We start from the raw sequence: 27,981 nt of genomic DNA, 5'->3' as shown, positions 1-27,981 counted from the left end.
AATGTTCATTTTTGACTCCACAGTCAAAACAATGTTTATAAATCTCAAAAATATATAGATGATACCTTGCTAGAAAAAAGTATTTCAGTCACATGTTCCTTTAATATTTAGACTACATTGTGTGAAGGTAGTGACATTTAGATATTGCCACATTCTCTTGAAATCAGTTGCAAGAACACACAATGAATTTAATCTAATTTAATTTTTTCTACCCTGTGCAAGTTATGTTCTGTTTGCTTTACAAATCTGGCATCATAATTGACCAGGCCAGGTGCCTTTTATCAGCATCTCTGTTATGCTCACAAAGAAGTAAAATACAAGTTGTCCTCATTCATCTTTACAACTGAGTTTGAGAAATTGCTTTAGATAATAATTTTTCTCTCCAACATAAATATATTCTACTAATTTATATTGCAGTACAGATCTAGCAATTCACCCCATTATCACTTTTTTCAGACTGTAAACTCAGAGCATCTTGCATATTGTCTCAAGGACATTTACTGTGGCAAATGTATGTCCTTTAGATTAGCTCAGTGCTTCTGAATTTTAAAAGAATTTGTATTCAATATTTTTGTTTCAAGGGCAACGAATCCTTATTTTAAAGTAGGTATATTGCACTTAGTGGTTTCATGATGGGCATGGAATGTGATCTCATCAACGTTTTGTCTTTTATTATACCATAATCTCCCCTACAGTCTACAAACACCCTGGCTTCCCCCAGTTCAGTGAAATCCAGAAGAATGAAATTCCATAAAGAAATTCCAAGATGGGCCTTTTTCAGAATGAGTATGGACAACTGCATAGGGACAAAAAGGTATAAATCCAAACCAAATCAACAAAACAAACAGTAACAGTATAACCTAGATCAGCATATAGGTTAATAGCATATAGGTTAAAGAAAAATCATATCCAAGAGCTTGTTGCTTAGAAAATGGATATTTTTCTCTCGAAACATCACATTTTCTTATGTTGCTAGTTTTTAAATTCAATCTAGAGGAGTTCCTTTAAAAAAAAGGTTATTTATCTGCTGCATCACTTATTTTAAATTATTCTTGAATTTGAATCCTTTTTATTTTATTATTTTTATGAGAGTTGCTGTTGATCCATTTTGAGCTCCTCCTTTTTGGAAGAAGAGGAAACTGTAACACATCGTTATATTCTTAAGTAAGAAACTGTATAATTTATGTCTTATTGGTACTAAAATATGTTCTACCCCATGCCTAGGTTGACTGTCAAGTTATATTAACTGCCTGTCCAAACAGATAAGCAGCATCAGTTTTAGAAGGTAAATGTGCTACTATAAAAATGATTGATATTGATGCCAGTGCTGTACCTTTTCAATTGTTTTATCACAACTTAAAACAACTGACATTCAACATATTTAACAAACTAACGAACTAATGGATATATATATATAATTTCTAAACCAGAAATGCTTGTTGTATTCATTTCTCTTACACTGCATACTTGCTTTTCTCTATTAGATGACATAAAATCAACTCTGATATAAACTACTAGTGAAAGATTACATTCATTTGCTGTTCTTTCTGAAGAGATCAACTAACTATTGACTTATCTGGTTGATATGTCCCAACAAGATCACTGTTCAAGGTGTTGTTCAAAGATCTTTAACTGGGTATTAACTCATCACTGTAACAATTCAAAGGTTTTACTTGTGTGAAGCTTACATCTTATGACATACAGGTATTTTGGTGCTTTCTTTCATGATTAAGCTAGTCATTTTTTAGAAGCAAGAAAATGTAAACAGCCATGATATTGAAGAAAAGTCTCTGGCATTTCCTTTTTGATATTCAAACCCATGGCCACACCTAGATATTCCAAATGCACAGTGGCCCAAACACAGTGCCAGAGCAAGTGTTCGGGAAAGACTATCAACAGAGACATTGTCTCTAAAAAAGTGTTAGACAAAAAGAGATGACATTTGATACAAAGTAAGCCCAACAAAGAATTGGGAAGATTACACTTGCCTTCTGTTATAATCCTTAAACCTCTTGTTGCTAGTTTTTAATCCACTATCATGTCTAGACTGTTTCTTTTTTACCTCCAACAATGAATAACCTAAAATAAGCCAGATATGAGCTTCACATGTTGCTCTATCTCCTTAGGAAATTTTAGTGAGCATAAAGTTAAAAATAGGGAACCTTGTTAATAAACTTTCAGACTATTTAACAGTTTGGTTATTTGTCTGTATTGGCTTCAGGATGCGGGAGCTGAATTAGTATATGTTTTTACAACGAAGGGGAATACTATTCTTACCCATTTTTAAAAAAAATTTAGAGCAGGTATACGTATTTGCTTTGAATTGTATACTACAAACCACTTTCCATTAAATGACTGCGTCTAGGGTAAAAAATGTGGTTTAATTTATTAATTACATAGATAGTTCATAAATTTACCCTTGGTCAGACTCCATATGAACTATTTTAAATGTATTTAGAGATCTATCTGGGAATGAATTAAAGTGTCATTAGTGTACGCTACATCCTCACATTTGAAATTAATGATCCAGAAAAGCTATGAAACCCTTGCACAGGAATCTACAAGCCAATTTGGAATAAATGAGATAAACATAGTAGAGCTTAATCTTAAGAAAACTGAAGCATGTAGAATCTACAATTTTTGATGGGCCAAACTTTCATGCTGGCTATTTGTGTTGTTTCTGTTCTGTTTTCTAAGTTGTGTTAAAAGAATAGCCTAAAAATATAAATAATAAAAATCAATATTTAATTATTGGTAAGCAAAGAAAGCATATTGTGTGATTGCATCAAAGTATTAGAGATTAAAGTTATTTCTCCTTGCCCTTTTTCCTAGCAGATCCCAAAGTTTCTATAGATAAGTTCAAAGAGAGATAACAGAGACAATAATGGATTTGCTTCTGGTGTTTATTTCTTTATTAAATAGGTTTATATGGTCACCCAACTCACATATGGTGACTCCAGGTGGATTAAACATTAAAAACCAGCAATAAAAAAACTTTGAAAACCCTCCTCAGCACCCCCCCTGTAGCAGCAACAAATATAATCATACAAGCCTCTTGATTGGCCCCAAATCAACAACAGGCCCATTGACAAAACCAGATTTTCAGAACCTTCTGGAAAAATAACTAGGAGTAAGCCAACCTTATTTCTGAGGGAATAATATTGCAAAAAAAAGGAACCACTACATCCCATCTTTTTGGTGTACAAGACTAGCAGGACTAGCAGGACTTCGGGAAATAATTTCTATTATGACTATGTTTATGTTAAAATGGAGACAGAACCTGCTGATAGCTTCTCACATTAACTTTATTAAAAAATATTCTATGATGAATCTAAAAACATTTTCAGAAGTTATGGTCACAGATATACAATACATACCAGCTGCCATCTAGTTTTTTGAAGCCAAGGCATTATCCCAGCTCTTATACAGAGTCCAATTAAACCCAGGAATTAATTATCAGAACTTGGAAAGGGTTCAGTCAAAATTCCTGAGAAAGCGCTTCCAAGTGGCAAAATGTATGCCAAATATTACCCTGCAGCTAGAAGCAGGACTTACTGAAGTCAAAATGAGTGCATGGCTGTGTGTGTTCACATACTAGCTAAAGATTTCTTTTCATCTCAAGATATGACACAGCTAACATTAATTGATAAAATATGATTCCTGATAGAAAATTCAAACTGAAATTAGATTAACTGGGTTTATAATGGCATGGAGACAAAATCAATAATGGCATCTAAGCACTTGTTGATATAGAATTACAGTCATAACACAGTAAAAATCTCACCAAGAGTACAATTGGGATCCAGCAATGCATACTTCAATTGGGATCCAGCAATGCATACTTCAAAGCAGCATTGTAGAAGCCACTGTGGCGCAGTGGTTAGAATGCAGTATTGCAGGCTAATTCTGCTGACTTCCAGGCATTTGATTCTCACTGGATCAAGGCTGACTCAGCCTTCCATCCTTCCAAGGTTGTAAAATGGGACCCAGATTGTTGGTGGCAATATGCTTAGAGAGGGCTGTAGAGCACTTTGAACCAGCATATGTCTAAGTGCTATTGATAGTGCTATAGTAACTAGATCAACTTACAAACAATAAATTTTACCAAGCAATTATGTTCTTTTAGATCAATATTATGCCCTCAGCTGAGATGGATGGAAAATGTTATTAAATTCCACATGAGGAAGGGTTTTTCCTTTGTAAATCTGGTAATACTGACATATGAGCCATGTTCTGTTGTACTGAATTGCAACTTCTTTGGAGCTATACTGTACACAAAGAGATACTAATTTCTTTGCACCATCTTTGGAAGTGGCATGTTGATACTTTTTTCCTAATGCTCAGATAGAATGATTGCCCAGATCACCCAGCTGGCTTTTGTGCCTAAAACAGAATTAGAATTTAACAATCTCTTGCAATTTATTCACTAGACCAAAGCTGCTACTATATTCAATTTTCCATGGTCTTCTTTTCTTTGGAGTTTTTTCCTCTCCTTACTGTCTTGCACGTTAACTTCAATGAACCAAGTGACCAAGGTTTATTTATTAATATTTTATGTAATTAGAGGATTAAAGCTAAACAAATATTATAGGTATGAGAGAAAAGATAGTGGTACATAAATCCTTTAAAAGTGCTTTCCAATATATTTCTATTAAAATCAGAATACAGTTGGAAGGGACCTGCAAGGTCTTCTCGTCCAACCCCCTGCTTAAGCAGGAGATCCTATACTATTTCAGACAAATGGGTGTCCAGTCTCTTCTTAAAAACCTCCAGTGATGAAACACCCACAACTTTTGATGGCAAGCTGTTCCATTGTTCTCACTTTTAGGAAGTTTCTCCTTAATTCCAGGTTGCTTCTCTCCTAAATTAGTTTCCATTCATTGTTTCTTGTCCTGCCCCCTGGTGCTTTGAAAAACAAGTTGATCCCCTCCTCTATACTGGAATACTGCTATCATTCACCTTGAATTCTTTTTTCTCTAGGCCAGCCAAACCCAAATCCTGCAACTGTTCTTCATGTTTTTATCTCCAGGCCTTCAGTTACCTTAGTTGCTCTTCTCTGAACTTTTTCCAAAGTCTCAACATATTTTTTGTAATGAGGTGACCAAAAATGGATGCAGTATTCCAGGTGTGGTCTTACTAACGCTTTATAAAGCACTGCTAATACTTCACATGATTTTGACTTTATCTCTGTTCATACAAAGGCAAACATTTCCTTTGACTTTTATTTGACTTATCTGTCTGTCTCTCTATCTAAGTATTTTCTGTAAATCTTTGTGGTCATAATCCATAAAAAAATCTAACAATACACCCACACCCACATATCTATGTGTGTGTGTGTGTGTGTGTGTGTGTGTATTCTTAAGTTTTCGCGGGTACTTACATGTATGGCATTCAGCTTTGTTCGGGTATTTTCCCATGTCATTATAGTTGTGCTTTTAAAGTTGTAGCAACGTTTCGGCAGAATCTCATCTGCCATCATCAGGCTTCTCTATTGTGTTAGTCTGTGAGTCAGACTTCTACAGTTGTTTCAGTTTTAAATTTGGGGCTAGCCTACTGCTGTGCCAGAATGGTTTTTTTTTCCATCCTGATTGGTTGGGAGTCTTGGTCTCTGTTTATTGGTCTTGGAGTTTGCTGTGTTCTGCTTGATTGGTGTTTCTAATATCTTCTGTCTGTTTTGTGGCTTTTTTTGTCTTGGTTGGCTGGCAACATTGTGTTCCTGTATTGGAAGCTTTTAGTGCAGCTTGGCTCCGAGTAAATGGATGGCTGTCATTTGTTAGGAAGCTAGGTTTCATCTGGGTGCCTGGTTGGGGTGTGTTTGAGCTGGAGGTATCAGGGGGGATCTGTTTGTGCCCAGGTGTTTGCCTGGCTAGTGGTGTGGAGATTTTTTTGTTTGTGAGTGCAGGCTTCCAAATAATTGACAGTCTGGTGGAACCATCTCTTCTATTCATGCTTTCCGGTCTTTTTTCAATCTCTATGGTTTCTCTGATAATTCTGTGGCTGGGGTTTTCTATAGTGGTTAGGGTTTTGGTGCCATTGAAGTCGGTGCTATGACCTGTGGCTTTCATGCGTTGGACTAGTGAGGAAGTGTGTTCCAGCTTTTTTACTGCATTTTTGTGTTCATCCAGGCGGGTACTTATTCTTCTATTGGTCTGTCCAATGTATGTGGCCGGGCATGATGCACAGGGGACTTCATATATGCCTTGGTTTCCCCCAATTTTATCTTTGGGGTTTCTAAGGATGGCTGCTATTTTTCTGTCTGTTTTGAAGGCAGTCTTGACGTGATGCCTGTGTAGTATCTTACTGATTTTGTCTCTTATGTAGGGCAGGACAGCTGTTCCATAGGTCTGTTCATCTTCTAGATCTCCATTATGTCTCAGTGTGTTTTTGTGGATCAAGCCAGTGATTTTGCTTTTGTGGAAGCCGTTGGCTGTCAGTACTTTAGTCAGGGTGCATAGTTCAGTCTTTATGTGTGTCTTGTCTACCAGGCGTTTGGTTCTGGCAATTAGTGTTTTGGCCACGGAGTTTATCTGTGCTGGGTGATGGTGGGATTGGGCGTTGAGGTAGCGGTTGGTGTGTGTTTTCTTCTGGTATATGGTGTGTCCTAGTGTGCCATCTGTTTTTTTGTAGATTAGTACATCTAGGAATGGTAGTTGTTTGTTTGTTTCCGTTTCCATGGTGAACTTGATTTTGGGGGGTGTGCTGTTTAGGTGTGTTAGGAAATTGTTTAGGTTTTCTTTTCCATGGGGCCAAATCACAAATGTGTCATCGATGTATCTTAACCATAGTTTGGGTTTGTGGGTGGTGTTAGCCAGGGCTCTGGATTCGAATTCTTCCATGAACAGGTTTGCAATGACGGGTGACAGTGGTGATCCCATAGGGGCTCCTTCAATTTGCTTGTATCTTTGTCCTTTGTATATGAAATATGTGTTGGTTAAACCGTGTTCTAGTTCCATGAGGTGTTTAGCTGGTTGGTATTTATTTTTGATGATTTCAAGAGTTTCTTTTATCGGGACTTGGGTGAATATTGAAACCACGTCGAAACTTACAAGCAGATCTTCTTGTTCCACGTGTAGATCTTTGATCATTTCCAAGAAATGGTATGAGTTTTGTACATGTGTAGCTGCTGTTTCAGCATGGGGCTGTAGCTGTTTTGCTAAGTGTTTAGCTAGGTTTTGTAGTGGTGCTCCTCTGGAGCTGACTATGGGTCTGAGAGGTATGCCTTCTTTGTGTATTTTTGGGAGGCCGTATAGTTTGGGGCATCTGGAAGATTTTTCTCTTGGGATGATTGTCTGTTGGATCTCTTTGCTCATGTGGCTGGTTATAATTTTCTTCCTGGTTATTTTTTCCAGATATGTGGTTGGGTCCGTGTTTATGGGTTTGTATGTGGAGTCTTGGAGTAGGTCTGTCAATAGGTCTGAATACGAAACAAAATTGACAGACCTACTCCAACCACATATCTGGAAAAAATAACCACGAAGAAAATTATAACCAGCCACATGAGCAAAGAGATCCAACAGACGATCATCCCAAGAGAAAAATCTTCCAGATGCCACAAACTATACGGCCTCCCAAAAATACACAAAGAAGGCATACCTCTCAGACCCATAGTCAGCTCCAGAGGAGCACCACTACAAAACCTAGCTAAACACTTAGCAAAACAGCTACAGCCCCATGCTGAAACAGCAGCTTCACATGTACAAAACTCATACCACTTCTTGGAAATGATCAAAGATCTACACGTGGAACAAGAAGATCTGCTTGTAAGTTTCGATGTGGTTTCACTATTCACTCAAGTCCCGATAAAAGAAACTCTTGAAATCATCAAAAATAAATACCAACCAGCTAAACACCTCATATGTATATTGCAGGAAACTCTGTTTTGCTATTAATGAGAGGGAATTTCCATTTCTCTCTAGCTATAGAAATGCCCCCTCTTTGCCCCACATAATTCCTTTCAGATTTAGTTGAGTTATCAAGCTGTTAAATGTTTCCCTGCATAAAGCTTGGCACCATGCCTATGTTTCTCAGTCTTTAAGACCTGTTCAATCTGCCTCTATACATATACAACATTTGTGGATCATTGCTCTACTATATTTTGTTTTTGTTCAAAGTAATAACATAGGCTATTTCAAATTAAGTGCATTAGCTACTGAATGGTCTCCTGCAAGGCTTATTGAAAGGAATGACATGAATGGTCACAAATCTTTTACTTACTTCAATGAAATATGAATGGGAAAAATCAATTCTAATTCATTGTACCCTATTTTAACATTTAATTACCATCTACTATATTTTCAGTCTCACTGATTTGCAATAGAAAAATTGAAGCAGGAAAATTTGCAGTGGGAAGTCTAATAATGCACGCTGCTCTAAAAATCAGTTCAGTCCAATTTTGCAAGACCTTGGGGTTTACGTCACAATCTTTATGAGCACTTATTAGATATCTTGTCAGTTTTTCCTTAGTTAATCTACAACAGGAAAGAATCACATGGCTAGTTTAACATCCCAAAATTTCTTGAGGTTTTAGAAACTATGTACTTTTTTATGATGGAATGTTCAGTGATGTAAGACACTGTTAAGAGTTTGGAACATTTGTTAGGAGCCTAATTCTGAAATTAGTATTTAGAATTGAAAAATAGTCCAAGTGCCCCAGAAGGGAAGAAAATTGCTTAAGTGGGGAGGTTTCTGCTCTGTCTGAATACTGACTTGGAAGGGATGACCTGTTGAGCTTCTTTCTTGAGGTGGCCACAGACACCACAATTGATAAGGTAGAGAAGAAAAAAGCCAAGCCACACACATGCACAAGACTACAGGAAAGGATAGTCAGTGATCACATCTTCCCTAAATGCCCCTGGAGAGGGTCACAGTGCAGAAATGGGAAAAAAGGAAGAAGTGAAAACGTTCATCAGGAACTGTAGCCGGGATTTTCCTACCACTGGGAAGTCTCCACAAAATGTTTCTCACTTATCCCAATGGAGAATGGAGGGCTGCATTGCTGCTCATTAGATCAAGACTGACCAGCATGAACTTTATCTCTTCCCTTGACGGTGGTGTAAAGCAATGGCACCCAGTTGCGTTGCTAGTGGCTCTTTCCCAAAAAGGTCCCAGTGGCCCAAGGTATAATGGTCTACCCCAGCACTGACAGTCAAAGGCAAATGGATCCATGCAGGAGACATCCTCTGGACCCAAAGCTAGGCTCCTGCCATTACCAGGGGAATGCGTCCTTGAATGCCCACCAGGAGCAAGGAGTGAAAGGAAACCAAGGCACTCACTACTATTTGAAAGATGCAATGGTTAGCGTTAGCCAGCAATCAATTGGGTGGAGAATACAAAATATAATTTATTAAGGTAAGAACTGTATTGTTCTTATATTTTATATTTGTTTGGACTTACAAACAAAATGGATTTATGAACAAGCCTCTCAGAATATAACTTATTTATTAGTAGGGAATTGTCTGTATATAGAAATTTAGATTTTTTAAATAATCCATAGCTTACTTTTTATATAATTATAACCTCCTGGGCCACCTTAAGTTGTAAATTTAGTATTCTAATACAATTATCACTCTGTGTATGCTGGTCTCTACATTTCTGCTTGTTTCATTTTTGGTCAATCTGACAAATCTTGCTATCTATCTATTATTACATTGCATATTTGTCATTCAATCAGATTGAAAATAAATGGATTTTAACATTGTTTTACTGCAGAAAACATGAATGACACTTTCATCTGGTGAACTGCGGTTTTTTATTTTATTTTTTATTTTTTTATTTTCATTTGTCCTGACCAAGGAACGAATGTGTGGGAAGAGTCATCACTTTCGTTGTGCATTCATCTCAAATTCCCTGGCCCTGCAGCTTGCTTGGTTTCCCATGCTTTAAAAAAGCCCAAGGAAAGATGTCACATTGAAAATTCTATGGTGCTTTTTCAGCCAGAAAAGAGAGAAGACCAGGAAGGGATCAATATCTGTGTAACAATTAATCAAGTGAGCAAAACCATTTGCTCACTTGCTCAAAAACATTTGGCAACAATAAAATAACATCTTAAAAAAAGAAGACAAATTTCTTATAATATTGGAAAATAATACTGAAAACAAAAAAGAATAATTTTGAGAGAAACTAAAAATTACTGTGTGATGGAAAAATAACTTACTTTGCTCAATTTTTACCAAGGAATATCATCTTTTTACTTGTTTTAGGTGGATTTGTTAAGATAGCTCAATTTTTTATAACTGTGTTTCAGGATTTCAAGGAATAAGGTTTATATTTTTGTTTTCTCTTCATTAATCCAGCTCAGATTACATAATTGACAATGTTCTATATTTCAGAGGTGTCAAACTTCTAACTCTTAGTGAAGTCGAGAGCAGCTGTAGCTGCTTGACGTTTTTGAATATCATATTTTAATTGGCATAGTTCAACCATTAGATAATTGTGCTTTATATTACAGTGCTTTGTAGCAAAGAGCTTTTGTGAAAAAGAAGCTCTAACATGTCATTTGCCAACATCTGAAATAGGTTAAGAGTGCCTCTTTGCACTGAGAAAACAAACATTTTCGCTCAGGTTGTGGCTGCTTCTAAAGAACTTTGTTTCTTAAAAAATAACCTTTTCCTGTTAATTGTTTAAAGCTTTGCCTTTTCCTGTGGGCAAACCTTTTAATTAATGTAATTGATTGCTAATTGTTTTTCTGAGTGGGGTTCAAACTGAACTGGGACTGCTGAAAGGCCTAGGGTATTCTCAGTGTGGATAAGAAGAATCTGACGCAAACATGAATTAATCCAAAGAAAACTGAAAGTGGGGAGTTTTGAAAAGAAGAGAAAAGCTTTTTAAGTATTTTTGTTTTGCATTCCTGGTAAAATCAGGTTCCTCTTCTTCTACTACTTCTTTTTTTAAAGAAAGAGTTATTTTTTCATCATGTCATACAGTATAGCTTGACACAGAGAATTTTTTTTATTGTATCTTTATAAAGTTCCTATATGGGGGCTGCACTAGAAACCTCCCCTAACTCTTCCCTGAGAGTATGTTATGAATATATACTTTATTCTAATGTATTGTATCCAGCAGTGGGATTCAATTTTCTTAACAACTGGTTCTGTGGGTGTGGCTTAGTTGGTGGACGTGGCTTGGTGGTCATGTTATTGGCTGGGCATGGCCAACTCAATATCACTCACATCAAGGCACGCATCTCCTCACTTGGCCTCTCATGACTGTGGGGATGCTGCAACAGTCGTAAGTGTGAAAAATGGTCATAAGTCACTTTTTTCAGTGCCATTGTAACTTTGAATGGTCACTCCACACAAGCAAAGTACCAGCAAAGGAGGGAAAAAAACCTCCAGAGACATTCCTGAGACAGGAAGTCTAGTCCTGCCAAGAATGTAATAAGGGTTAATGGAGAGGCAATTTCTGTAAGCAACACCAGAATGTTTCCTTCCTGCCTTCCTTACAGGATTAGGCCAGTAATTTCTTCTAACAACCGGTTCTCCGAACTGCTTAGAATGTTAACAACCTGTTCTAGCAATAGGTGCGAACTGGTAGAATCCCACCCCTGATTGTATTGTATTACTTTTTATTAAAATTCAAGACATAACTATAAATAGGCATATATAAATATATCAATCAAACAAGCATATATTTAGCAGATATTTGTCGGATTACAACTTTCTTATAAAAGCAAGATTAAACCTCATTGCTGGAATTGGATGCTCCAGCTTCAACTTCAACTAGAATACCTTATGCCACCAGACTTGAAATTCTAGACATAGAAAACCTTGAATTACGCCGTCTTCGGTCTGATCTAAGTATGGTATATAAAATCATACATTGCAATGTCCTACCTGTCAATGAATACTTCAGCTTCAACCATAACAACACAAGAGCACACATTAGATACAAACTCAAGGTTAACCGCACCAAACTTGATTGCAGGAAATAGGACTTCAGCAACAGAGTGGTCAATGTCTGGAATACTCTACCTGACTCTGTGGTTTCTTCCCCAAACCCCCAAAATTTTAACCTTAGAGTGTCTACTATTGACCTCACCCCTTTCCTAAGAGGTCTGTAGGGGGTGTGCATAAGCTCACCAATGTGCCTACCGTCCCTATCCTATTGTTTCTTTTATTTTTCTTATATGTACCCATTTCATGTATTCATAACTATGTATATACTTATACCTATTATCTTGTAAGCAATTGACAAATCAAATAAATAAATAAAAATAAAATAAAATAAAATAAAATAAACTTCCTCTTAAATGAATGGGTGTCTTTCTCTCATAGGAAAAAAAAAGATATAACAAGGTGCATCTTATCCAGAAACACCTCGGATAAGATGTTTTTGGAGACTCTTATATATTGTCCTGCTCCCTTCCACATTGTTCTCCCCCATTGGTCCAATTCTTTCCCACACTTCTACCCTATTTCCTTATTCTCCTCAAGTTTAGCAATGCCATTTACCTTCTCTTTCATGTCTGAATTCAGAAATAAATCTGTTTCTTAGAAGGAAGCAAATATTAGCAGAATACAATATATTCCACTCTCACCTTTAGACTCTATCCAAGACCCTTGTAGTACTGAATTGGCAAAATCTTCAGGTTGTATGTTGTATAATAATGGTCTTTTAATAGAATTAGTATTGTTGGTATTTAATTAGTATTACTTATGAATACTGTGGGAAGGGGGACAAAAATATGTACTAAGCTGAGATCCAACTTGGATTCCGGCAGCTTAACACCATTCTCATCATCTGTTCTGTAACTTCAGGGTAAGTGTGAGGAATATTGCTCTTTCAACAGAATGATATCATTGCTGCATCACTTTCTCTCTTCAATCCCAAGTAAGGTGAGAACTAAACATATGCCTCCTTGGTAAAAGTTTAGCCCTCCAAACCTTCTGAATCTGGACCAAGAACTGTAGACAACAGCTTTGTTTATTGTTGGACTTTTTAAAAAAATTATCCACCAAATTTGTTGTGGGAAATGTGTTAGATTGTTACTCTGAATATAAAGAACAGTTTCTAACAATTTTTCAAAGTCAGATTTTTTTTTCTCCAAGTGGTGCTACTATTACAATTAAAAATTCATGGGATACTTAGAAGTTCTTTAGATTTTTCTTAGGGTTTAGTAGAATGATAACAAACCAAGAAAAGACATATAAAATGCTGTAGAGATAACTACAATAAAAGGCAGATTCATACTTATTTAAGGCAAGAATATCACATTCTGTTATAAGTATTTTATAGAAATGTTCTTCTTTGAAAGAAGTGAATGAACATTGATTTTAAAAATACAGGCCAATTTGCTGACCTCCTTTCTGGGATATCCAACAGAGTGGAGCTCCATATTGACTTTTCTTTCCTCTTGTCCATCAGCAATAGATTTACATGGCTTGGTTAAAGTCTGTCACTCATTTGTAGAGTTCAAAATGAATGTAAGGGAAAATCCGGGCTCTCCAAATGGCAGCTTTCCTCAACATGATATCTAATCCCATAAAATGGCTGTGGATTTTGTGATTTGTGTTCCCAAAATATCAGAAGGCATTAGTTTGGGGAAGACTACTCTTCCAGATAATGATTGAACATGTTAAGTATTCAAGTTATAATTTTGTTAGAGTTAACTGAGTTTAAATGACTAAGCCAACAAGTCCAGAAGGTTTCTTTTCCCCGTCCATAATTGGAAGAGGAGGAGGAGGAGGAAGAAAGGAAGCTGTATTTGTAACATTTTTATATACTGTGCTCCCAGTTGGTAAAAGATAGATTGACAGTAGCAGCTGCTAACAATGTCAACAATCAAGAGGGATGAAGTGTGGCAAGCCCCCAACTGTTTCCCATTCATATGAGTTATGAGTTCTCACTGTTCAGAGACATTCTGATAAAAGACCATATGAACAGAGTTGTGAGAATTTGGGAATATCCACCTGGCAAGAATATCTTGTCCTTCAAAAGAACAGCCAGAGTTAATGTGTCAAAGTGGGGAAAAAAATAAAGCAGAGTGGAAGAATTAAAAATGCTCACTCCATCAAAATCTAGAAATATGTGACCTCTCGGTATTTCCAACTTCAAGAAATAGAATATGTGAAGGATGGAGAATGTTAGAAGAGAAATATGCTGACATAACATGAGATGGCAGGGGGCCCACCCACCATTTAAGATCAAAGTATGACTATCCAGAAAGCTTGGTCTCTCACTGCCTAACATTGCACTGTGTTGAAAAAGAGGAGAACAAGGAGGGAAGGAAGAAACTTCCTTGCCCTAGAAGTGGTTTCTATAATCCTTCATTATGGTCACTTCCTTTCTTCTATAAAGTAAATTTAATTGTCACTCATTTGCACTAGTTGATTATAATATGATAATATATAATCAGAGATCCCTGTCAAAGAACAAAGGGATATGTTTAGAGTTTTACTGTTTAATATTTAGGAATCCTATATGCTAAACTGTCATTTGTGCTGCTACAAAATTTCTGTTAAACAAATCAAGCAGCTGCTGTGCACATAAATGTGGATAATATGCTTATTCTCAAAGACGTGTGGTATTTTGGCAAAAGTTTTAGGAACAAATCGCCCCATACAGTGTCTACAAAGTTACCTATTAATCTGTCACTTATTCTCAATGTTAAGTGTTAAATGTAAACAAAAAAGGTGGGGGGAGCAGTAAAATGGAGTAGTTACAAAGGACATAATTGTTAACTTGCTTCAGAAAGTAGGGAGAAGTTGATAACATATTATTAAATTCTGTGCATGGCTCACCATATATCCATATGTGTGTTCCTAATCAAGAAGATGGGGAAACTTCCCATAAACGCTGGTCTGTTCAGAAAGGCTAAATATTGGGGCTCCCCCACCAGCTAGGTTGCTTATGGAAGCTTTGTAATAATCACAGTCCTATGGAATCTATCGCTCACAATCATAGATCAAGTCCCATATCCCCAAATACCATAAGGTATGATTCAGTTCCAGTGCCAATTATATAACAGGTAGTCTTAAACTGATAAAAGTGACTTGTGATAGTCCTTGACTACCTATGATTGTTGTAGCATCCCACAGTCACATGATTAAAATAATTACAGCTAAGTGAATCATGCAGTCAATCAGCCAGCATGTTTTTATGATAATTGCAATATCCTGAGGGGGAGGGAATGTCACATAATTGCCATTTAAGACTTTCCCAGCCAGCTTCCAACAAGCAAAGTCCACGCAAAGCTGGATTTGCTTAACAACCATATGATTTGCTTAACTACTGTGGCAAAAAAAATGTAAAATTGTTTGTGACTCACTCACTTAGCAACAGAAGTTCTGGTACTATTTTCTGATCATTCCAAACTTTCCAACCAAGACAGATCTTGTACAGTGGCTTTCTGTTAGTTTTTCCTTCCTTCCTTCCTTCCTTCCTTCCTTCCTTCCTTCCTTCCTTCCTTCCTTCCTTCCTTCCTCATTCTCTCTCTCTCTTTCTTCCTTTCTCTTCCTTTCTTTATTTCCTTCCTTCCTGTCTCTTTCTTTCTCTTTCTTTCTTTCTTTCTTTCTTTCTTTCTTTCTTTCTTTCTTTCTTTCTTTCTTTCTTTCTTTCCTTCCTTCCTTCCTTCCTTCCTTCCTTCCTTCCTTCCTTCCTTTCTTCCTTCCTCTTCTGTTCTTTTCCTTCCTTCCTTTCTCTTTGTCTTTCTTTCTCTCTCCCTTTCTCTTCCTTTCTTTCTCTTTCTTTCTCTTTCTATCTCTTCCTTTCCTTTCCTTTCCTTCCTTCCTTCCTTCCTTCCTTCCTTCCTTCCTTCCTTCCTTCCTTCCTTCCTTCCTTCCCTCCTTCCTTCTATTTATATTCTGTCTTTATTATTTTTATAAATAACTCTATAGGAGGAGGAAGGAGTATTAGGTATGTTTGTCACTTGAGTTACCTATAAAGAAATAAAGGCAGGATAAAAATTTAAAAAAAATCTAATAATGTTTTCCAAACAACAACAACTCTGTGATGTGAGTGGTCTGAATCAAAGCCACCAAATCACCTTTCATGCCTAAGCCAAACAAGAACTCACAGTCTTCGGGCTTCTAGCCTGGTGCTTTAACCACTAGACCAAACTTATGTTTACTTTAATACATAGATGTATTTTGCATACAAGATACATAGTTTTGCATTTGTGTGGCCAAATACTTATTTATAACAACCAAAAAACACATCAAAGTTTGTAACTTATGCTTGGCATGGTAATATTTCAAACAAGGATAAACAAACTGAATCTTTAACTTTGTTAGGTATATCTAATCCTGATTAGTAGAGTGATTAATCATGGATTCAGAGTTCAGAGTAAAACATGCAAAACAAACAGTTTTTTCTTGTTTTGAGCCCAAGTAATTTATGGGACAAGCTTGTTGTGGTGATTGGTATATGGTATATATTTATTTTATTTATTAAGCAAATTTATACAGCTATCTTCTACCAATAGAACAATGCATATACAGGATGGATTACTGCTATACAGTCCATATATACTGTTTCTAAAAAGAGTTTGGAACCTGCATTATAATTGGTGCAGTGGTTGTCAGCTTCATGTCCTATAAACCATTAAAAAGATCTATGTTGGATATGCTCAATGGGTTGCATATCCAATCACTAATAAGAAAGTATTTCCTGTGGCTTGACCTGTAGAGGTTGATACTATATTATGTATCATGATTGGAACACATTTAAAAAAAAAGATATGCCATAGAAAGCTGTTGTTCAACATTCAAATACAACATCAAGATGCAAGGTTTTTTGGATCCATTCCAGAGTAAGCAATGCTAAGACTAAAAGAATAATAGGAACAGTATTCTCCTTTCTCTTCTATATACTTGTCCTATACTCTTCTGTAGAAAGAGAAACTTCAGAAACAACTATTTAATAACACAGTTTATTACACCTGAAATTAGTACTTCTGCATATGAAATGTGATCTAGAATCATTAGTTCTTTTAAAATGGCTGGGGTTACTTGAGCGAACAGAAGTGATAATTTTGTTTCATTTTAAGTGGATAGTTTATCCACTGACCTACTCAGTATTTGGTTTCTTACAGACAAAGGATTTTATTGGGTTTGCATTATTAGGAAGGCTTTCTGTTAAGATACTCAATGGAATACAGATACATGGGAAATTACCTGAGAAACATGTAGTGACCATTGAAAGTACAACAGCACTGGAAAAAGTAACTTAGGACCAGTAAGCAAATGTGATTCACTTAACAACTGCTTTACTTAGCAACCAAAATTCTGGTCTTAGCTGTGATTTTAAGTTGAGGACTCCCTGTACTGTGCCAAAATTTAAATTGCAATGTTTCAAAAAATTTAGACTCCTATAAAAGAAGCTTCAGTTTTCCTACCTTATTCTTGTTCTGCTTGAGAATTTGTTTTGACTTTTTGTATTTTATTTTAGTTCATTTTCTTTATAAGGAGAAACTTTCTGACAGTGAGAACAATCAACCAATGGAACAGCTTGCCCTCAGAAGTTGTGGGAGCGCCATCACTTGAGACTTTCAAGAAGAGATTGGACTGCCATTTGTCAGAAATGGTGTAGGATCTCCCACTTGGGCAGGGGGGCATTGGACTACATGACCTATAAGGTCCCTTCCAACTCTGATTATCTGTTATCTTTTATCTGTTATTGATGAAAGTGACAGGAGATATGACAATTGATATTATTTTCAGTTGCTGATCTTTCTATTGCTCTGAAACCTTCCTGGCTTCTCAAATTGAACCAAGGGAGCTTCTTAGTTTGGTATAGTGGTTAACATATCAGGCTAGGAATCAGGAGGCTGTGACTTCTAGTTCTGCCTTAGGCTTGAAAACAGAGTGGATGACTTTGGGCCAGTCACCCTCTCCACCCAACTCACCTCAGAGATTGTTGTTGAGGGGAAAATAGGAGGAGGAAGGAGTATTAGATCTATTTGCTGCCTTGATTTATTTCTAAAAATAATAAAGGTAGGATACCTAAAAGCAAAAGCTAAAATACCTAAAGCAAAAGCTGAAATTTAAGCTTGTAAAGCCAAGATAGTTTCAAATGGCTGGAGACATGAACATACAGTGAAAGTCAAGACTATACAGGTACAAAAGTATTGCGTTCTGAAGATGAGCTTTTGCCAATTTCTCTTCTCTTTTCAAAGCAAATTATCTTTCATCAACTGGAATAAGACATGTGTCTATCTTATTTTTAATTATAGGACAAATCAAATAGTATTTATCATTTTTTTTCTCTGGCAATGAAATATTTCAATTTTTTAAATACTTTTTTTTAATTATGTCAAGTTAAAACTGGCTGACTGCAATAAAAAGATATTTCCAGGAAAAAGTAACATATATGGAACTTTTCAATTAACATGACTAAAGAAACAATTGCAACTAAAATGAAAACAGGGTATTCTCTCTCCTTTAGAAGGATGTTTGAGTAAAGCAGAAGCAATTCACTTTATCAAGATTTGCTTTAAGTTATTGGTTTGGTGAAAGAACGGTTTAAACTAACTCTGCTTATAAGGTGTCAGTTAAAATAGTTCCAAATTATGGACTATCAAGGGAACATATGCATATTAAATAAGCAGTTCAATGAGCTTGTGTATCTATAGGTATTTTCTTAGTTTAGTGTTTCTGCTTTATCAGATGATAAATATAACTGTCTACCAACAGTCCTTGGATTGCATTTGCCTAAGTGCTCTGTCAATTAGAATTAGAAGTGTTAATATGACAGTCAAAGGTCTTAGATTGCTAGTAGCTTCAAACTCTGCTTCTCTCAAACAACAGTCACCAGGAAATTGCCCTGTCAGTTACAATTAGACATGTTAATGTAGTGGTTAAGGGTCACAAACTTTTGCCTGAATGAACTAAGTTGCAGACATTTGGTTTATATCAACAAGGTCAACAAGTCTTCACTAAAATGGGATGGTCTTTGAGGGCAAATCTACCTGACATTTTGACAAAGCTGCTAGATTGCCTTAAATCAGCCTTCAAGCTATTGTATTTACTACTTTTAAAATTAGTTATTTTTTTTAAAAAAAGAAAGATTTCTTCCCTACGTTCTTATATTACAAACTTCAATATGAATAAAGAAAAAAGTTTTGGTAGAATACAGTATTGGGTGTGGAGAACTATAGAATGTATTCCCCAAAACTGATCAAGTATTTAACTGTTATATTTTTAAGTATTAAGACTCATTGAAACAAGTTTGCTTTGCTTGAATACATTCAATTACCGTAAGTTCTCACATCCTTTCTAAACTAAAATGCCTTTAATTTTGCAACTTTTCTTCATACAGAAAGTGCTCCATCACCTTTATCATCTTAGTTGCCCTCCTTTGAACCTTCTCTAGTTCCACTATGTCATTTTGGAAGCATAGTGACCAGAACTGAACAGAACATTCCTGATGCTGTTACACATTGATTTATAAGAAAATTCTAATGGTGACATCACTATTTTCAATATTTTTTTTTATTATACCTCATATTCAATTGGCCTTTTGGTATGTCTTCCTCATACAGACTCCTCACCTGTAGTTTAGATCTGCTATAGTACAGTTCGTATAGCCCTGAACTTTCTCAATTTCCCAGTTTCTTCCTTGCATCAATTTACATCAGCTGAGAATAATGAATAAGAATAGTACCAATTCAATAATACCAATGTGACATTCCAGATTCTATGGATCAGAACAGAAGTGGAGTCCTTGGTGCTCTCTAAGCTTGGTTGTTTGCTTGCAGACATTTTGTCTCAACTAGATAACATCTTCAGCATTAGCATTTGTAGCATTGAAGATATTATCTAATCTGATTATGAAATGTTTGCAAACAAACATCCAAGCTCAGAAAGCACCAAGGATTCCTAGTTCAACTTTGAGCTACATCAATTCTCTTTTACAGGAACACAAGTATTTGAACAGTTTCTTTGTTTGATTATTCTGATAACACCATCTGGTTTCCCCACTTTATTTATTTATTTGTTTATTTAATATAGCTGCTCTCCTCACTTACATGTAACTCTGAGGCAGTATGCACAATAAAACACAAGCTAACAATCACATTTAAATCAATTTAAATAAAACAATTAGATATCTGTAATAATTAAAATTCAGTCTAAACCTAGACACATACACAAAACTGAATGGACACTTCTGGGGGATTCCCCTCCCAATTCTCCTCCCAAAAACAAAGTTTTGAGGACCTTCCAGAAGAACACAAGGCTGGGGGACAATCTCACCTTGGGTGAATAATTTTCTAAAGGGAGGATGTCTGAATACTAAATTATATCCTCTTACAGTCACATATGGTATTTGAAATGTGATAGTGAGAAGTATAATACAAGGAAATACTCTACTTTTCTCAAAATTTGTCTGACATAAAACAACTGTAGAAACCAGTAGAAACACAGTGAAATTTAAGTTCTAAATCCCTCCTTGTTTTTTTTAAAATTGTCAAAAGCCTGTAAAATTAAAATTATATTGAAAAATTAATATTACCCAGATATACATTGTAGCAATTAGGATGTAGAATTGTTTACTACCTGGATAAATTTATCATTCATTTCATTCATTATTTGGGAGATTGTATTTAAAATAATTTTACTTTGTAAAAACACCATTTTAGCTAACTTTACAGGCATTAAAACTGCCCACCTGATTTCATCTGTTGTTCAGTTTATTGAGGATTAGTGGGGTGGTTGGGGAGAGGGATAGCCAGGGGAGGGGGAAGGAGGGAGCAAATAGGAGAAAAACAGCATCTGTCTGTAGGTTCTGGAACAGATAAATCATGTTAGTTCTTTCATCACCAGATACTTCCACCGAGAGACATGAAGGAAAATTCGGAGGGGAAAAAAATCCTACTAACAGATTTCACAGTGATCCTAGAAGCCTTAAGAATTCTAAATAAACAAGTGTCTTTCATTCCATCCAGCAACAGAAAGCTAACAAGCCTCTTCCAGCCTTCAAATTATACCTCCCGTCATCAGCCCACACTTATCAATACGCAGAAGCAGAGCTATCACACACCAGACCCTGCTGTGCTGAACAAATACCAATCAAGAGCCTATTAGCCCCCAGAGACTTTCTACATCTGTTTCTGGTAAATACTGAAACACTGACTGTACCAGGATGGATGGAAACTTTTAAAATTATGGTGATGATTGTTTGCTGCAAATGAGCTTCAATTTTTTCTTTTACTTTTTTTTGCATCATTTTAATATGTATGCATTAAAAGAAATGTATGAATGTTAAAAAGAAAGGATAAAAGGATAAATACTTAAAATTTAGCTTTCTTCCATTTTCAAGAAATAATGAGTTTCAGGGATTTCTTAATTTTTCAGTACTTTATTTTGCCTCTTCTGGACTGATTTCTGCCCCCAATTTTCCTGGAATACCTTGTTGTTTTCCACATGGTATAATTAAACTGAACTGGAAAAAAAAAACTTTGTTATATAAGTTTTCATATCTAAAATAGCTTACCAAAGTACATAGATAGTAGAAATGTATAAATATTATTAATCGATTATCCAATTATTGTTATTTACAGGTCCTATCCCAAAAGGAATGGAAGGATCCTCAAATGAATCCTAGAGTCACATTCCAGCATAACACATTAAGTCCATAACTGCTTAGAATTGGCCTGTGCAACTAACATGTCTCCTAATAAATATTAATATAAACAGAGCATTTAATTGTTATTTACACATATAGAATTATTAATAGATATCAACCAGTTTCATTTAATTCTAAGGTTAATATTTTACTGGTTTATTCTGCCAAGAATGGATAAAATAAGGTTTCTAGATATTAATTTTAGTAAATAAATGTGTATACAACTGTAGAAATGTAATTTCACTCAGTTCTAAGAAAATTGCATTAGACTATAGATCCAGTGATACTTGACCATTGCTCATACCTGAAAGCTTATGAAATCGTTCAAATTTTCTCAGGATCTTGTTTGGCACCCCAAAATGCACCCCCAATGCAGTACTGAGCTCTGAAGCTAATATGTCTTAAGGCTGAGGTCTGGACAAGGCCTCAAATCTCAGTTCTTAGAATCATAGTTGATCCTACAGGCTTGATGTGTCTGCTGCTATCAAATAATTATCAATACCATTGATACTGCACTTACATAGCAGAACTTTACAGTTTTGGTCTCTTTCCTGAATATTTAGGCCAACTAACCCTGGAGAAAACCAAATCAATAATAAAAGAGAGAATCAGGGACACTGATGGCCAAAATTATATCACCAGTGCCCTTGAATTGTTAGACAGTCATAAGTATGCAGGATACTTATACAATTTAATACTAAGCAAATAGAGACAGGCATTTTCCAGAACCCAACTTGATGGCCTCCCATCAGCTCTACTGGAGTGAAGATTTTATGGGATCCTTTGCTCATAGAGACTTTGCCCTTGTGGTTCCAGGGAGGTAGAAACTTTCACCCATGTCCTCATAAGGTGCCCTTTCTATGATGTTCCAAGACATATTCTGATTGTCCCAATAATTTCTAAAGGATCTTGCAGATAAATTATAATTATTATTTTTAAGGGACATTAATCTTATAATCACATATTAGGTAGCCAAATATTTTCATCAAGCGACAGAACTGCACAAAAATCTTAATTAGATATGCTGTTTTATTGTCCTATTATTTTTCCCCCTCTCTAATAACTAATTTCTGTATTTAAGTATTTTTTTTCCTTTGACAGTACTCTTTTATTGTATAGACTGGTCAAAGAACATAGTAAAGATATTTGATTTGATTCGACCATTGTTCATGCTTGTTGCCAAATAAGAAATAACTTCATTAAATTATAGTTGAAACAAGATTTTTGTTTTAAAACACTACAGAACTGGGAAGGAGAAAAACTTAAGAGTCTATAGTATGGAGTGTGTGAGCTTATGAATCTATGCTTAATTTACATGGAGATTAATTTTCAAAACATGAGTTGTTTCTACTGGCTTTGCTAGGAAGCTATTTTGAGAAATTCTTCATATAGGACCTTTTTACTTCCACAGGGATGATAGTTTCCACCTTGAATTTCCCCCAAAATAGTTCTTCCATACTGTATATGGAGAAACCAGCTATACTTTACTGCTAGTCTTGCTGTTCATCATTTATTCAACTATTAAAACATATCTCCTGCTGGCCAACCAAATATTTTGCTAATTAATTTACAGCTTAAATCAATTAAGGCTTATAGCTACATTCCTAAGTGAATGTGGGTCTTTTCTTTCATTCCCTGTAAATCACTAGTATTCACCTTTGAAATGGCATGCAGTCAAATACACCAAAATTTGGCTAATGCCATGATGAAATAGATTCACAACGAGCTAAAAAAAAAAAGCTGTAGTAGCATTTTAAGCTATTTACAAAATTTTTCCCTGTATATAAATTAGGAAGTTAATATTCAATGAATTTTGATATCTTCAGCATCATATCTGAATTTCATTTCATCACCTTCCTTAGAGGAACAAGTTTCACTGCATTAAGATATAGTGCTGAGATAAGTAATTTGCATGGTTTTTATCCATATACCTGTAACTGAAATACTGATGTTCCTTATTTATGCATATAACATAAGGAGAAAACAGGATTTTACTGGGTTTTTTTTCCATTTTATATCTGAATCAGTATTGACTTTTGACAACTGCTTAGACATGTCCCTGTAGTTTTCTTGGAAAGATTTCAGAAATAGTTTGCCATTGCTTCCTTCCTAGGACTGAGAGGGAGTGACTGACTCAAAGTCACTTAGCTGTCTTAGTGACTAAGATGGGAATAGCAGTCACTTTCTTAAAGTTTCTTGCTTGGTGCCTTAACTGACTGATAACTTGAGGTCCCATGTATAGACAATATATTGAGCCGCAGTGGGGCAATGATTAGAGTGCAGTACTGCAGGCTACCTCTGCTGGACTGAAATTTGGCAGTTCAAATTTCACCAATCTTGACTCAGTTGACTCAGCCTTCCATCCTTCCGAGTCAGTAAAATGAGGATCCATATTATTGGGGGCAATATGCTGACTCTGTAAACAACTTAGAGAGGGCTGTAAAGCACTGTGAAGTGGTATATAAGTCTAAGTGCTGTTGCTGTTGCGGTTGATGCTTTTAGATAGTAGCTTTGGAATTTAGTTTCCACCATGAATCTTTCACTGTACCCAGAACACTGAGACTCAGACAGAAATTATTGTAATTCTAATTATTAATGTTTAACACAGTCTAAGAAGTACAATATCCTATATAATATGGATCTTTGAGAACTGTGACAAGTCTATTAAATGAAAGTCTGTTTTGCTCCATGCACATAGTCACAAAATCTGCTTTATATTATTTTTCCTAAAATACTTAGTGTTAATACCTTAAGCTGATTCATTCTTTTAGTTACATTGGGTAGGACAACACTGTAATGAAGACAACATAATTTATTTTTCACACAGAAGCATAATTGAAATGTAGATGTTCATATTCTAAGATATTTACATAGCGAGCTCCTGATTTTATTCTCTATTAGCCTTGCCATGTGAGACACAACATGGTGAATAGAACTATGCAAATAGGTATCTGATGTTAAGGAAAGAAAAAAATGGTAAGTTAAGCATTCTCAAAAGCAATTATCTGAAACAATTGCCAACACCTTATTAGATTTGTAATGTAATCATGTGATGTTCGCAAAAACTGAAATGGTCAGATTTATTCTTTTTAAGGTAAAATAAAGATAGAGATTTGTTGAAGATGATAGGATTCAGGAAATCTATGTAGCCTCTATACAGAGGCATCAAGTTCTTTACACACACACACACACACACACACACATTGAGATTCTGTATCAGTGTTTTTTAAACTTGGCAATTTAAGATAAATGGATTTCAAATCCCAGAATTCAACAAACATGTAGCTGAGAAATTTTGGGAGTGAATCTACACATCTTCAAATTATCAAATTTGAAAAATACTGCTCTATACCATATATCAAATTTAAAATAAAATACATAGGAGAAAAATACAATTTGATATAAGATTTTACAGCAAATATTTACCTCAATGGAGATTTATGAACTTCCATAGAAGTGGAGAACCACATGGCTATCAAGTCCCTTTCCTCATCTGTAAAATATTTCACTTTTTAAAAGTGTGGTGATGCTTAAACCAACTAACAAATTATATGTTGTCCTATATAGGACCACAGCATTCCAATGTTAGAAAATAACCAGGCTCAAGTCTGGTTAAGAACCAGACTTGAAATATAAATGTTGCAGTTTATATTTATTGCTGTAACCAATAAAAACTGAATATTTTTCCGAGCTCTCTTAATAGATGCCTTTAAAAACATTGTGAGCATTTCCAAATTGGCAAATGATATATAGGAAAATCATTTATGAACACATGAAAAAGGTTTATTTGCTGGTTATACTCCTTTGTCATAATAGCAATATTTTTCTTAGGCTATTGCTCCATGCATTAATACATACAATGATTTTTAAATGAAAAAAGGTCTAATAAATAGAGTCAGCTTTTTAAATTTTTTACAGCTTTTGCATTTAGAACTGGAAAATTACATAAATCTATGTTTCCTTATAAAGGATCGGCCAATCAATATTACAGATAGATGTAAACCTTAAAGGTAAATAGTCATGCTATACAGTGATGGGACTTGTAATTTTAGTGCACATCAAGAACATCAGGATGAAGAAAACTGCTGAAGATATAATAAATTCATCAGCTGTTTCAACTGATTGATTTGTTTTGCAGTTTAATTATCCATGAAAGAGACCATTAGTCCTGAAATCTCTTCCAGTCTTGTATATACATACACAAACCCACACATTATAGAATACAGCCAGAAAGGATAATCCTTTGCTGTCACATTAAGAAAATTTAAAAGGCAACTACTTAATAAAGGCATTACCCTCTCCCCCATGAAATGACTTATAAAATCTAGTATATGAAGTTATTTCTAACAGTGCCTTTCTGAAACTACTTTATTTCTTCTTCTAGATTCAGGCAGAATCTACATTTTTCTAGAAACAAAGCAGGTGAGTGTAAATGAAGTAAATGATTGGTAAAAAGCTATAAAACTGTTTTAATTATCTACATATCCGTGTTAAAAGGGTTTTATAAAATTTACAGCATAAACTCCTACACAGGAAGAGATATGAAAGTTTTGATCTGTGGACGCACTGTGTGTATGACCAATTTGGATGCACAGACATAGCTAACAAAGGATTTCTGAAAAACTCAAGAGTATTGGTGTTTATTTTAACTAGGTTCTGCAAAGAAAAGAAAGAAGACAATAGTGACAATTCATCCTTTATTTTTTTTTTTTGAAGAATTACCAGCTTCAGATAAAGAACAACATCCTTGAGATAAGCCAGGTGAAACAAATATTCTGTCTCCACTTTAAATGGCAGCTGTTTATTAGATGACTCCCTGTAGGACTAACACTTGCTATTGACATTAAGGTAATACAAGGCCCATGCAGAGCAATCAGGATGAGAATGTGAATGAAAAATCTTTAATCTGAAATTACAGCTGTCAAAGTTATATTATAAAACATGAAAGTTGGATCTCCACTTAGAATTAATGTGTCCCAAAAGCCAAGTTTCTCATAAACTGCATCTTGCAGATACATATTTTATGAATAGGTCACTCAGATTCCATAAATCAAGCCAAACTCTAGCCTATATTAAGGAATTAAAAGGGTCACCTCTTCTCAGGTTGGTATTTGTTGAACAGTGCTTGGGAAAAAATGAACATTGATTTACAAAGTCCAGCAGGTGTGCTGAGAGTATCAGGACATAACAACATTCACTGACAGTCCGTGTCAAATAGCCAGTGTTGAGCAAATGATTTATTTGGTACAAACTATGCTGTTTAAAATTGATTTGATGTAAGAAGAAAAAATGCATAGCTGAGAAGAACAGTGTTGTTACCTTCTGCTTATAATTAACTTGCTTCTTGCTTATAGATACATTTGTATTCTAAAATGCTTATAAACCAGTGATGTTGACAATTAAATATCATATCCCATATCTTTTGCTTGGTTTACAGAAAATGAATGATTTCATCTATATACTGAAGCAGAACCTGTCTCTGCCTTCATCTCCTGCATCTGCAACATGTGAAACATCCGAAATAGATACATGAAAAGATCCATGCCATCAATGCACCCTCCCCTAGCTGAAAGTAGCTCAGTTCCCCAGCCTGGCTGTGCTTATGCCATAACTTACCAGAATTGCATCCCTAAGCAATGCATTAACATGATGTTATTCTGTATGAATAACAGAAATACAGTGACAGAAATACAGGCAGAACTGCCATGTTAAGTGAGATTATCTTAAATTCTTATAAAGCATTGGATATGTATTTCCACTTGCTTTATATCAGGGGTGTCAAACTCAAGGCCCAGGGGCCAGATCCAGCCCACAGGGTACTTAGATCTGGCTCGCAGGGCCACCCTGGAAATAGTGAAAGGCCAGCCCGTGGTGCCTCTGCCAGTGAAAATGGAGCTTGGGAAGGCCACATGCGGACCTCCCGAACTCTGTTTTCACAGGTAGAGGGTTGCAGGAGGCCGTCACAGCCAAAAACAGAGCTTGGGAACCCATTTTTGCTGGCAGAGTACTCAGACCATCACAGGCGCCCCTGACACCAGTGACGATTATCTCTATCTATTGCTGCTGTCCACTGGCCAAAGGTCTTCGAAAGCAGCTCATTCTAATACTAACAATATTGGGAAGTTTGGATTCAGAAAAAATAGAACAATAGAGAGAAGAACAAAGGAGGACTAGTTACTAAATCCAACAAAGAGACATTGAAAGAATATTAATATATTATTTGGTTGGTCACACTGTCAGCCCTATGTTTAGACTGGATTATTATCATTAATATTACATTTATATGACTGCCCATTTATGGATGCCTCTGGGTGGCTCAGTTTAACTTAAGATGTCATTGAAGATTATGGAAGAAAAACAAATGTTCATTATGCCACCACATCATCAAATTTCTGGTTCATAATGAAATTAATTGTGATT

General features: G+C 35.6%; 1 long non-coding RNA gene across 3 annotated transcripts; it reads left to right on the top strand.

Annotated features, from left to right (window-relative positions):
• The first annotated feature begins 480 nt into the window (after positions 1-480).
• On the top strand, positions 481-27,981 carry LOC148130677 (uncharacterized). Of its 3 annotated transcripts, none has more exons than XR_015749587.1 (4): positions 481-814; positions 1,225-1,285; positions 25,946-25,983; positions 26,999-27,981. It is a non-coding gene; the product is annotated as an uncharacterized LOC148130677 (long non-coding RNA). The 3 variants fall into 3 exon arrangements; XR_015749588.1 differs by lacking the exon at positions 26,999-27,981 and adding an exon at positions 26,215-26,322; XR_015749586.1 differs by lacking the exons at positions 25,946-25,983; positions 26,999-27,981 and adding exons at positions 20,760-21,049; positions 21,497-21,598.

The sequence above is a fragment of the Notechis scutatus genome, chromosome 4 (genome assembly GCF_049901735.1).
Source record: "Notechis scutatus isolate UNSWTSFEM ecotype Mainland chromosome 4, rNotScu1.2, whole genome shotgun sequence".
Lineage (NCBI taxonomy): Eukaryota > Metazoa > Chordata > Lepidosauria > Squamata > Elapidae > Notechis > Notechis scutatus.
This window is presented reverse-complemented; position numbering and strand designations above follow the sequence as displayed.